The sequence below is a fragment of the Pan paniscus genome, chromosome 21 (assembly GCF_029289425.2).
Source record: "Pan paniscus chromosome 21, NHGRI_mPanPan1-v2.0_pri, whole genome shotgun sequence".
NCBI lineage: Eukaryota > Metazoa > Chordata > Mammalia > Primates > Hominidae > Pan > Pan paniscus.
The window spans coordinates 56,929,595-56,943,077 of record NC_073270.2 but is presented as its reverse complement, the minus strand read 5'-3'; the positions used below and the strand labels follow the sequence as shown (position 1 = coordinate 56,943,077).

Below are 13,483 nucleotides of genomic sequence, written 5' to 3'. Positions count from 1 at the left end.
GGGGACCCTGGGCAAGTCACCTGGCATCTGAGTCTCGGTTCTGGAATTTGCAAAATGAGATGTGACTTCTGGTCCTGCCTTCCTCATGAAGGGGCTGTGACAGTCCAGGGAGATGACGCGAGTGATGAGTGTTTGGCACACTAGGAAGTGGCGGAATATGACTATTTCCGCGCCGGCCCCATCTGCCGCTCTGCTCAGCACCCACAGCGGCAGATATGTAACATGACGTTTCCATGAATTCTTGCCATTAGGAATTCCCAACACCCACGCTTTTTCCCTTCTGAAAGTTCTGCTGCATAAAAGAGGCAGAGAACAAGCCACCCCCTCCTCCGCTTCTCTGGATAATTCTACACCACTCCCCCCTGCCCATCAAGTGTCTGTGGAATTCCAGCTTCAAGCCACCCCCTCCTCTGCTTCTCTGGATAATTCTACACCTCTCCTCCCCGCCCATCAATCATCTGTGGAATTCCAGCTTCTCAAACATACAAACAGTTCATACCAGAGATGACCAGTGGTTTGGAAAAGCCAGATCATTTGCCATTTCTCCTTTTTAAAAGGTCTTTGGGGACATGATTAACAAAAGCTAAGATGGGAGGAAAGGAGAGAAATGAGAGCCTCAAGGTGTTTTTTTTTTTTTTTAATGTTTTCAACGAGCTGACTGTGACTTGAAACAAGAGGCCAGACCTGGGCAGCCAGCAAACTATGATGAATAACGCTGCCAATGAGAGTGCTTTTTTTGTTCATTAACATCCCGCTTGTGCCCTAAGACCAGGGAGTGATGTATGGCAATTGTATCAATGTTCCCCACAGGGCAGGACACCACATGGTTTAGTAAGTGGCTAGAGTCATCCCATCCAAGCCGGCCATTTGCTCCTGTGTGCAGACTGCACCTCTGAACAGGCTTCAGTGCCTCTCAACAACCTCCATGACAAGAGCCGATATTAATGGATCACCTCCGAGGTGCCAAGCGTGGTTAGAGGTACCTACCACGTGTTAGTGTATTTAATAAATCTTCACCAATTTCTCTTTCAGGTCGGAATATCGCTCCCATTTTATCGCTGGAGAAACTGAAGTCTGGAGAGGGGTAGTCACAGGGGCCAGGGTCATGGGGTTACCATCAGTCAAGGCTGGGACTTAAACCCAGGTCATGTGCCTCCAAAAACCATGCTGCTGTCAAATACTCCACCAAGGGAATTCAGACTCCAGTGCTCTCTGGAACAGGCAGGTAAAGTGAAGACCAGGTGGGGACTGTGGTGAACTGACGACACACACCCATCTAAGGGGAAACGCAGCCACTCTGAGGCACCCACAATGATTTGCATGAATCTCACGTGCATTCAGCCACAGGTGAAAGAAGCCATCTTGCAAAAGCAAAACTGTATGAACCAAAAACAGATGAAGTGGCTGCTAGGAGCTGAGGGTCGGGGAGAGCTTGACCATAAAGAGGCAGCAGGAGGGAATTTGGGGGACGGTGAAAACATTCTGCACCTTGGTGATGGTTGCACAATGGGATGTTCACCAAAGATCCCATGACCAAAAGCTAAAAAGCCTGAAATTAACCATATGTAAAGTAGATCTTAAACAAAATGGGACGAAACAGCAAATCTGTGGACTGGGTCCAAGCTGTGGGCTGCTGTTTTGTAATCTCTGCCCCACCTTCCACATCATTAATACCCGTCACACACAGCGATGAACATGCAGGGCTGGTGGGTGTGACTGATAGGGGAAGAGGTGAGGGGAAGGTGCTGACTCGCCGGGACTTGAACCCTTTCTAGTTCTATCACTTACCGCTGGGGTGACCCTGGGCAAATAGCTTTCTCTCTAAGCCTCAGTCTTCTCTGTTTCAAACAGGGGTGAGGACACTTTTCTTTGCATTGCTGTTGTCAAAATTAGATGAGATCCTAGAGATAATACTCCCAGCACATGGCAGATGCTCAATAAATTCTCCTGTCCTTGGAAATGTCCATGTCCTCCCAGGAGTCACGTGGGCCCAGCAATCATCCCCTTTTATGACCAGATTTCGCAGGGGCCCCTCCTAGGTCATCTTAGCCCACCTAGAAGCTGGGAAAAAGCCAACTAGGCCCAGGACTTGCTCTTTCTCCTGCTAGCTCCCCTGGGGAGTCCCTAGCGTAGCCACCCACAGAGACCAGGTGGGATACGTCGCTGCCCACCCCCGGCCCACATTGCTACAGGTGAGTTCATCGGACCAGCTGGCTGTGGGACTTAACAGGAAGACAGAATGGCAAGTAAGAGCGGGGGCTCCGGAGGCAAACAGACCTAGTGGGTTCAAGTCTTTTTTCCTTTTGGTTTTTGGATATAGAGTCTTGCTCCGTCACCCAGGCTGGAGTGCAGTGGCGTGATCTCGGCTCACTGTAACCTCTACCTCCCAGGTTCAAGCAATTCCCATGCCTCAGCCTCCCGAGTAGCTGCGATTACAGGCATAAGTCACCACACCCGGCTCATTTTTCCATTTTTAGTAGAGATGGAGTTTCGCCATGATGGCCAGGCTGGTCTCCAACTCCTGGCCTCAAGTGATCCGCCCACCTCGGCCTTCCAATGTGCTGGAATTACAGGTGTGAGCCACGGCACCTTGCTGGGTTCAAGTCTCAACTCTGCCACTTGTGAGCCAAAAGACATTGAACAATTGGCTTATGCTCCCTGAGCTTTGATTTCCCATCTATAAAACAGGGATGCAAGGAGCACCCGGTTCTCAGACCTGCCGAGAGGATAAGTGTGATGATGCTGCCATGTCCGGGCACACCATAGAGCCCAGACGACTTACCCGGATCTTCCAGATCAAATGCTGCTGAGTATTACTCTGCCCAGGAATCCCTCTGTGGATGAGTATTTACAAGGATTACATGAGACAAATTTCCCAGTGAGGTATGTGGCACTTAATAGATGCTTGATAAATTGCAACTATTTTTATGATGATCTTGTTGCTACTAGTGAAAGATCACGCTCCAGAGGCATCAGAGCAGGCACAGGCCATGTCCAAATGGGATAGCTGGCTGGGCACAGTGGTTCACATGTGTAATCCCAGCACTTTGAGAGGCCAAGGTGGCAGATCATGAGGTTAGGAGTTGGAGATCAGCCTGGCCAACATGGCAAAGACCCATCCCCACTAAAAATACAAAAATTAGCTGGGCATGGTGGTGGGCACCTGTAGTCCCCACTACTCGGAGGCTAAGGCAGGAGAATTGCTCGAACGCGGGAGGTGGAGGTTGCAGTGAGCCGAGATTGCGCCACTGCATTCCAGCCTGGGCAACACAGTGAGACTCCATCTCAAAAAAAAAAAAAAAAAAAAAAAGGGATAGCTGGATTCTTGAATCCAAAATGCCAGAAACACAATTACTACAGAAACAAAAAGTACCTGGGCCTTATCACAGTCCCAGATATGAATCAAAAGAGACCTGGGGCCTCCAAATATCCAGCAGACACTAAACATTGATCCCCCCAAGAATGAAAGGACAATATTCTGGAAACAGACTCCCCCTTACAGGAGGTCACTGAGTGAGTCAGAAACAAAACCCACAAAAGGAGATGGGGTCCCTGACTTCCCGCAACAGGAGAGAGCCTCAGTTTCTTGACTGAGGCACAGAGTACAGCCAGCTCCTCCCAGATTGTCACAAGCAGGCCACCCCTGCCCTCATGGAGGGAATCCATAATCACAGTAGGTAGGATAATTAGGCAGTCGCAGAAAGGAAGCCTGGGAGAAAAAAATCAGATTATCAGCTGCACCGACTGCCAGGAAGGAAATCTTTCTCCTCCATCTTGGGTCGTTAACCAGCTGTGTGTGTTCAACTCGACACTCAGCAGGAGCCCATCTGGGCAATAGTATCACTGTATGTTCTTTTCTAACTCAAACAATATTATGCAAACTTGAGTAGAGGTCTCTAGGGTCACGCATGGCATTAGGACGATGGATGGATTTGGGTTTTACTACTTAGACTTCGTTGGCTGAGCATTTTTCTCCCGGACCGAGGGAGGGAAATGTCTAACACTCTTCCACCTTCCTTGCTGAAGTTATTTCTACCTCTGCAATCAACACACCCCTGGGCTGCACCCTTCGAACCCCCAATACACACACACCAGCTGGGAGGGAACAGGCGGCAACAATAAGGAAGGCTGCTCAGCACACAGGGACTCTGTCCAGTGCCTCCCCTACTTGTCATGAGTCAGGTGGGGAAGATGAGGGAATATTTGGTTTTAAGCCACTATGCTCTCTGACCATCTAAAAATATTCCTTTTTCTTATTTGCCAGTCTCCTGGGCAACCCTGGGATAAGCCAAACTCTCTCTGGCCGGCTTTTCTGCTCAGTCTAGTGCTCATCATTCAAGCCTGTCCAAAAACCTCCTCCTCCAAGAAGTCCTTCTTGACTCTTTCACTATGGATCTCATCTTTCCTTCAAAAATATTTTTCAAGATTTTCTAAAAACCATTGTACAAGTGTCAAGAGCTCTGTGTATAACAATGAACAAGACACATCCCTGCCCAGGAGGTGCCTTCTGAAAATTGGGTCCCATGTGACTCAGCCTCTGGTTCCATCCCATCTTATGGTGTCTCCATCTGGCACAGGTGGTGTGGCTGAGCAGGAGAGTCAGGAAGATCCAAGGTTCAAGTATTAGCTCTGCTTCCTCCTTCCTGTGTGACTTTAAGCAAGCCTCTGAGCCTCTCTGACTCTCTCTCCGTCGCTTGGAAAAATGTGGATAATAGTAATTACCACTTAGGGTTGTTGTAACCAATGGGTTAATGCAGGTCAAAGGCTTAAAATACTGCCTGGTACATGATAAGTGCTCAGTAAGTATTATCCTGCTATCCTTATAACAGGTGCTTGATACATTGTTAATATTTTTACTAGTAAATTTCAATTTAATAGTAAATGATTCCCTTCAACTGTCTTGTCAATTCCTTATCAGCAGTAACAGCCCTCTGTCCCCTACAATGCCTGCCAGCAGAAAACACAGCCATTTGGAGTTTAATATTTGTTGATGGTGAATGAGCTTTTCCTCCAGTTTAAAGATTAATAGCTGCAAGTGTTTTCCTAATAATAGCAGCCAATCTTTGTTAACATGCGCTGGCTTAGCATGTGGTTTGTTATTTACAGACATCATGTCACGGAGCCCTCGAAGTGGTCCTAGGAAGTTTGTTCCTGGACTCCAGGTCCGAGGCCAGAGGGACACTTCCTTTCTTGCACTCCCACAACCTTTCCTGCCTGGGCCTCTCAGTCTTTTGGAATTTTTATGTCCCCCTTCCCCAACTCCTTATCTGGATAAGACCACAGGCTCTGGAGTCAGGCAGACCTGGTTGGAATCCAGCTCTAAGTATCTTTCAAAGGGAGCTATCCAAATGCTTTCTCTAAAAAGGTAGCTAAAGATGATATGACTTAACGCATCAGTGAAGCCTGGTACATAGTAAATGCAATAAATGTTAACTGTCATTATTGGTGTCATTGCCCTAATTGGTGGTGTCAGTAGTATTTACAGAATTAAGGCCAAGGACTGTGTCTTGTTTCTCTGTAAGACAAGGCATTAAAGACTTTTCTCTATAACCCACGTCTGCATGTTGACACGGTCCCCAGGTGATTCATGCGCATGTTCAAGTTTAAGAAGCACTGACACAGAAGGCCAAAGTTGCAAACTCATATGTCTGCAGCGGCTAGAAGCAGCTGGAATAAATTAATGAAGTGATCACTGAGGGCTTTGAGCAGATTAAGCAATGTGACTCCTCACAGCTCCTTCAGATTGGACTAAAGGTAGGCACCTGACTTAAAGCCAGAAAAATCCATTGGCTGGCCTGGAGCCAATCAGATTGAGTCTCTTGTTCAACTCTGGGAGAGGAGGAGAGGGATGTTGTTGGTCAGACCCAGGTGGGCCTGAGATTGAGATGAGTAGGCTTGGGCCCTGGGCATTCCCACGGTCTGGGGAAATCAAGCCAGAGACAGGAGCAGGCCCGCAGGTAGCAGCAGAAGTGGGCAACCATGTAGCCCCCTGGAAAGACAGATAACAGGCTCTGCTGACCTTCATTCCTGAGATGGAGCACCTGATTCCTAGGAGTGTCCCTTTGTCCCATTCAACCAATCTCTCCAAGCACTTCAAAATACCCTTCAGGCATGAGAAGGTGGGAATTAAATAAATCCCTTAAATAGAAAATTATTCAGTGGTTAAAAGAGATAAGGATAATCCTCGCATACTGGCACACAAAGATCTTAAAGGCTTTATTTACAAGTAAAAAGTTGGCCCCCCATAGTGGCTCACTCCTGTAATCCCAGCACTTTGGGAGGCTGAGGTGGTCAGATCACCTGAGGTCAGGAGTTCAAGACCAGCCTGACCAACATGGCGAAATCCTATCTCTACTAAAAATACAAAAATTAGCCAGGCATGCTGGCAGGTGCCTGTAGTCCCAGCTACTCAGGATGCTGAGGCAGGAGAATTGCTTGAACCCAGGAAATGGAAGGTTGCAGTGAGCCGAGATCGCGCCACTGTACTCCAGCCTGGGCAACAACAAGACTCTGTCTCCAAAAAAAAAAAAAAGAAAAGAAAAGAAAAAGAAGAAAAATACTTTATTTACTTTATAACCTCAGGGGCCGACAGTTGAGGTAAGCACATTCAACAAGTATTAAATATATGTGTTAATATATGCATTAAAAATATTTTTTAAATTGGCTTCAGTGATTGAGTGACTCCAACTTCTTCAAACTCCTTTCTTCTCCACAGGAACCATTTTCAATCTCTTTAGTCATCTTGGCCACACCTCCCTGGGCCCCTATCCATGTCTTAGCATTTTTTTTTTTTTTTTTTTTTTAAACAAGTGACCAAAGCAGGGTTTGGAATTCCACTGAAGGCCTGCCTGGTGCAGGGTATGGCTTTATTCATCACAATCTTTGGAACACGCCCCCAGAATCTTGCTGACTCCATTCAGGGACAGTCACCAATGACCATCACCCCCAATTTCAATTTGGGGGGATTTTGTCTGATCCATCCTCTTTTATCCTGCCTCCGGATTGCATGAGCTTTGTTGTGGCTCTTTTCTGGGCACTTGGGGATATTATTAAAATTAAGTGACATTTATCGAGTCCCTTCTATGTGCAAGAACTGTGCCACACCCTTCATGTATATAAACTCGTTTGGTCCTTCCAGCAACAACTCTGTGGGGGGTAACATTATCTTTGTTTCCTAGGTGAAGAAACGGGCTCAGTGAGCTGTGACATGTCATTGGTCACACAGCTGGGGAGGGACAGAGCCGGGGTTTGAACCCATGTTCTTCCCACTCCACGTGGAAACCACTGTTTTTGTTCATAAAACAGTATAAATTCATCTCATTCTGTTTTTAGAATATCATTTTCCTCAGTTGTTCAAAGCTCTTTGAATTCTATTTCTGTCTTCCAGGATATTAACGCTGCCTCTTAAATATCATCTACATGTTTAATGAAGCAGATTCTCAAATCCTTCATCCAGGTTGTCAGCAAGAACATTAAGCAGAAGAGTTCCCAGGAGTTTTTGGAGAGTCAATTACTATTTGGTTGAGATTTTCAAACCACTCGTTCACTAACCTATCAATCACTTTGTAATATTTATTGACCACTTCCTGGGCCTCTGCTAGGAGGTGTCAGGAGTAGCCCTCAGCTACAAGAATCTCATAGTCTAATTGCACAATGCAGTGTGGTTAGGACCACATTTGCCCACAGGGCCAATAAAAATGACAGGGAAAAATGTTCACTGTAACATTATCTATAATAGTAAGCTCTCTAAATATCAAATTAGTAAACTATGGTATGCCTATTTCATGGAAGGTTAGACAGTCATTATGATATTTTTGCAAGCATTTGAAACATGGAGAAAAAAATGTTAAGGCAACAGTATTATTTATATGGTATGTTTGCAGGCACCTCCTGTAATACTGAGCAATGGTCGAAAGTAAAATCCCAGTGTTAAAATATTAGATTACAAAAGTAAAATACATAAGGTAATTAAATACCATGACAAACTTTAAGTATATAAAACCCAACAAAATGTAAAAGCTGTGTGATAGATAAAACTTTGGTGAGATGGTGTTTAGGTGAGCTGGGCTGAGACTTAATATATCAATTCAATGAAATGTGGACCAAAGATATCCTTTCTGCCAATTTCCCTAAAGCGAGCAGAAGCATTCATCATTGTTTCAGAGAATTTCCGTTTGCATTCAAAATTAGTGTCAGCTGTCTCTAAAATTATCTTGACCAATCAAGCCACATTTTGAGTAGCAAGATTCCCTATAAGGCACATAACCTTGGCCTTAATATTGTAATAACAACAACATCACCAATTAGAATGATAACAAGGTCTTCTCTGCTCGCGCTTTTAAAATTGCAATCCCCCAAATGCTTCCCCCTTATCCCTGCACTATGTTTCCCCAAAGCACTTACCACCTCTGTCACATCACCATTTTTCATTGTCTCTTGAGATGCCCGTTGCTGTGAGACACACCATTATTTTATGTACCACTAACAGTGAAAACAAAAATGCCATTTAAATGACATGAAGCCTTAACAATAGTAGCATTGTCCTGAATCCAAATGAATCAGTTCCATCAGCCTCTCAATGTTTTAAAAGTTTTTTCATCTTTCCAAGGGATTTGATCATTTCCCTTGTCTTTACTCATGCTGATGGGCTAATGGTAAGCGAGCGTTCTGCACTACTTATCTCAATAATCAAATGCAACACAGTTGCATCTTCCTTGAGTACCTTCCTTGCTTATGTCATACAAAGTACATAGGTGTTGGTTTACAAGAAAAAAAATGGAATTATGATTGGCACTCCAATGATAAACATTGGCTTCACTAACATCAGACAAATGCCCTGCTGTCTGTTCCCCTGCCCTTCTGCATACATAGTACCAATGCTGAGTCAGATGGGTATAGCGTTAAGATATCTTAAATGGAAATTAAAATTCCCACACATAATAATTCTAACAGTGCATTCAGCCCAACAAAAGCAACAGCCATCTGAATGACCTAAATGATGATTTCACAGGAACATGCGATGACAACCATATCTTGACTACTGCCCCCACCATGAGCAGGCATGAGACAGCAGCAGTTCCATCGACTGCAAAATTATCCCAGTTTCAAAGATATTACAATGGGGGATGGGGCTGCATTTCAGAATTTATGAAACCCGCCATTTATGTTATTTGTTTTCATTCCCTGCCCCAACTTAGACGGAAGCTCTTTGAGGCAACGGATTTTCACGTCTTCTATTCTCTGCTATATTTTCAAACCCTAGAACAGCAACAGGGACAGAGCAGTCATTATCTGCTGAATGAGTGGCTCAATTTTGCCCTCGATCTGGCCCACTGTCAGAACTGTGTCTGTTCAGATTGTATTCTATGGACAGTCCTACATTCAAGCTTTGCTCCCTACTGTGCAAATCTTGTTTATAATAATTTGGCACATAGATACCTCATGCATCAGATGTTGTGTAAGATTATGCCAACATAAAACTTTTACATACAAATAAAATTTGAAGTTTATTTTACAAGGTTTGCATTTTGACCTCGAACACAATCACTGACCAACATTTGTTGAATACGGTTGTTATATTCAGGATGCAATACTACATTCCCAGGGTGTAAATGGCACAAGCAAGTGAGAGAGTCAAAGCGTGTTTGTAAAAATACATGGACTGGCACAACTCCCGTTCTGTGCTGATCCAAGCCAGCACTGGCCACACCTGTTGTCCTTGCTGTTCTCCCTAGCCTCATACCCTCAAAAGAGGACCTTGAAATCCCCCCTCCAAACAGCCACTGCCCCTGTGCCAATTGCAGGAGGAGGATGTGGAGGGTGAAGGCCAATGCTGAGCAGACCCAGCTATCATTTCTAGAACCATCCTCTGCTTTTCAAAATGTCAAGTCTATTCTACTGGAATAGAGTCACAGCCTTTTCCATTCCCCACCCAACATTTCCCCTAAACCCAATTTGCATTTTATAATTACAAAAACGATGCAATCTTGGGAGTCTATAATTATTTCAAAATTAAAAAGTGACACATGCTCATTGAATTAAAATTATAAAAATTAAACAAGCAAAGATGAAGTGAAAGTTTCCCATCCATCTCTCAGAGGCAAACCCTGTTTCATTTGTTAAATGTCCTTCCAGACTTCTTTCTATGTGTACCCAATTTGTGTAAGTTCTCCTGTTGTGAAAGTGGAACCATTCTATATGCACTATTCTGGAATAAACTCTCACCATTTATTGAAGGCATCACATCCATATTCATATCCATGTCTATAGTACAGATATATCTGTACTATATCCGTATCTATACTATAGCTATCTATATCTACAGCCATAGATACAGCTACCTCATGTTTTTCCTTTATAAATCCTTCATTGGGAAGCTCTGTAAAACTTGTATTTCTGTTGTATGCCTGTACCCCAAGTTTATTCAAGCAAGTCTTCTGTATGGATCATTTCCACAGGAGGCGATAAATCACATATACTCATATAAATTTTGCCTTTTGTATTTCTGTAAAATACATTTCTAGAAGTAATTTCTGACGTGCATTTTTCAATTGATGATACTGATCAATCACCCTCCAAAAAAACTGCACTGTGAGGTCCCTTTTTTTTTTTTTTTTTTGAGATGGAGTCTGGCTGTCGGCCAGGCTGGAGTGCAGTGGCGTGATCTTGGCTCATTGCAACCTCCGCCTCCCAGGCTCAAGCAATTCTCCTGGCTCAGCCTCCCGAGTTACTGAGATTATAGGCACATGCCACCACGCCCAGCTAATTTTTGTATTTTCAGTAGAGATGGGGTTTCACCATGTTGGCCAAGCTGGTCTCAAACTCCTGATCTCAAGTGATCTGCTAAAATGCCTCCTAAAGTGCTGGGATTCCAGGCATGAGCTACTGTGCCCAGCCTAGATCCCCATTCTTTTCATGTGCATTGAAATACCAATGGAGTACCTTCTGTGTGCCAGATTCTCTTCCTGGTGCTGGGGAAAACAGCTGCGAACAAAAGGAAGTCCCTGCCCTGGTGGAGCTTGTCGTCTAGAGAAGGGAGCTGGACAGTGAACAAATACAGAAGCTACGGGTCACATGATGATAGAAGCTATGGAAAAAAAGCAGAGTAAGGGATGGGGAGTAGCTGGGAGAGTGGGGGCCATTCAGATGAAAGAGCCAGGATACCTCCTTGAGAAGTGAAGGAACTGGGGCTGGAGAGATGCAGGTATCTGGGGGAAGAACGTTCCAGACAAATGGAAACATGTCCACCAAACAAGCCAAGGCTCTCTACCAAAACTCTCACCAACGTGGCCATAGTCGTGACTTCTCTATCTTCAGAAGTTGGAGGTAAAATAGATACATATGATTTGAAGTAAAACATTTTTTTCCTCATTTCGTGATCATTTATAATCTGTTTTGGGGAATTGCCTGTTCGGTGACCTTTGCCATTTTTCTCTAGAAGTGTCTGATTTTCCCTCACAGATTTCTAAGAGTGCTTTCTACTTGAAGGATATTAAGACTTTGTCAATTAGGGTGCAAATATTTCCCAGATCTGCGATTTTTCTTCTGACTTGATCCTCATGCCTTTTTCCATAGGGAAATTGAAGTTTTATGTAAACAAATTTGACAATCTTGGATTATTTGGGATTTTGTGGCTTTTTAATGGCCTTTCCCAGCCCAGAATTATATGAATGCTTTCCAAAAATTTGAGTCCTTTTGTATTTTAATACAAAAGGATTAAACTCACCACAGGTAGTTCTAATGTGTGTTAATATGTTTAAGACTGGAATTTTTTTGTGGGGGTTGGCAGAAGTATATGGTATGAGGTGGGAAATTTCACTTTTTTTCAGGGGATATGCCAATTATTCTAACTTTGCTTCTCAAACAATAACTGGATGGTTTGAACTCTGAGGCTGGGTTATCTCAGCTAGAAAATAGCTCCACCCTTCACCAGCTTTGGGACCTCAAAGATGTCCCTTCACCTCTGTATCCCAGAACTCTCATCTGTAAAATGGGTTAATACCAGTATCTGCTCCTTAGGTTGTACCTACCTACAATGGACCTACGATAACGTGGGACTCCAGTGAGGCTCAAAGTGAGCACAAGGTGAGTCTTGCAACTTGCATCGGTGCAGGACACACATCCTGTTGAAGTCAGAGCTTGCTTCAGACTCAGAAAGCAATGCCATTCTAAGAAACATGAACAATCAAAGCTGTGTTAATCGCCTGTATTAGCCAACCATTTATGCTGAAAATGATCCCATAGAAGGGAAGGGAAAGACAGGGCACTCCAGGGTTCCTTTTCCTCTCAGTCCTTCCTTAATCATCGGCAAGCCGAAGATGGGGAGTTGGTAACACGTGAGCATAGCAAGAAGTGAAATAAAGGCAGTTGTTAGTTTTGGACAAGTGTTAACTCTTCTGCTAAGAATGAAATATATATCCATGTACAGACTACACAATAGGAAGTGTGTGTTTTCAATGATTCCATATATGAGTTAACTCCTTCTATATTTGCGTTCTTAACGGGCATATAATATAAAGATGAACAGTAAAATTCATGCTAAACATTTTTTCTTTACTTGGAAGGACACTAAATAACAAAAAACACTATGATGAGAGACAAAGAGAGAGACTATGAAAGAAAAAGAAACAATGTTTTCGTACCTTTAGTGATATCTTTTTTTGCTTTTTGATCAAGAGTCTTACATTTTCATTTCACACTGGCCCCTACTAATTATGTAGCCAGCTCCATCCTGGCATATAGCAGGCACTCCATAAATATCTGAATAAATCAATGAATGCCCCTGCAGTAAATACTGATAAAGCCCAGGGGAATGGGAGAAGTAGCTGGCACAAGTAAGGTGAATGTGTGCATCTCTGCCAGCTCTCAGACAGCAGCACAACCATTAACCCAGCTCCATGCTCTGTTATCAGCAGAAGTCCACGTGGGGCAGGAACTTCTCTAACAAGAGCCTTTTCTTTTCATTTATTTATTTATTTATTTTTTTGAGACAGAGTCTCACTCTGTTTCCCAGGCTGGAGTGGAGTGGCGCAGTCTCAGCTTACTGTAATCTCCGCCTCCCAGGTTCAAGCAATTCTTCTGCCTCAGCCTCCTGAGTAGCTGGGACTACAGGCACGTGCCACCATACCAGGCTAATTTTTGTACTTTTAGTAGAGATGGAATTTCACCATGTTGGTCAGGCTGTCTCGAACTCCTGACTTCAGGTGATCCACCCACCTCCCGAAGTGCTGGGATTACAGGCGTGAACCACTGTCCCTGGCTCAAAGCCTTTTCTATCCATTGCCATTCTCCTTGCAAATCCCCACAGGCCAACAGGAGCTACTTACAGAGCTCGGGGGCTTAGACGTGAAGAACACCTTCCTGGTAAGATGCTCCCCAAGATTTGTCCCCATCTCTGAACTCCCTGTACCTCGTGGCTGTTCACTGTAGCCTTCAATTCCCAGGCCCGCCACTCTGCAGACTGCTTCCTATCTGCTCCTCTGAG

General features: G+C 44.2%; 1 long non-coding RNA gene across 1 annotated transcript in view; it reads right to left on the bottom strand.

The window, feature by feature from the left end:
• LOC117977269 (uncharacterized) overlaps positions 1-8,520 on the bottom strand; it is a 262,398-nt gene extending 253,878 nt beyond the window's left edge. The window contains exon 1 of the long non-coding RNA XR_008622354.1: positions 8,404-8,520. This is a non-coding gene — a long non-coding RNA (uncharacterized LOC117977269). The remainder of the gene's footprint in view (positions 1-8,403) is intronic.
• Positions 8,521-13,483: the final 4,963 nt, after the last annotated feature.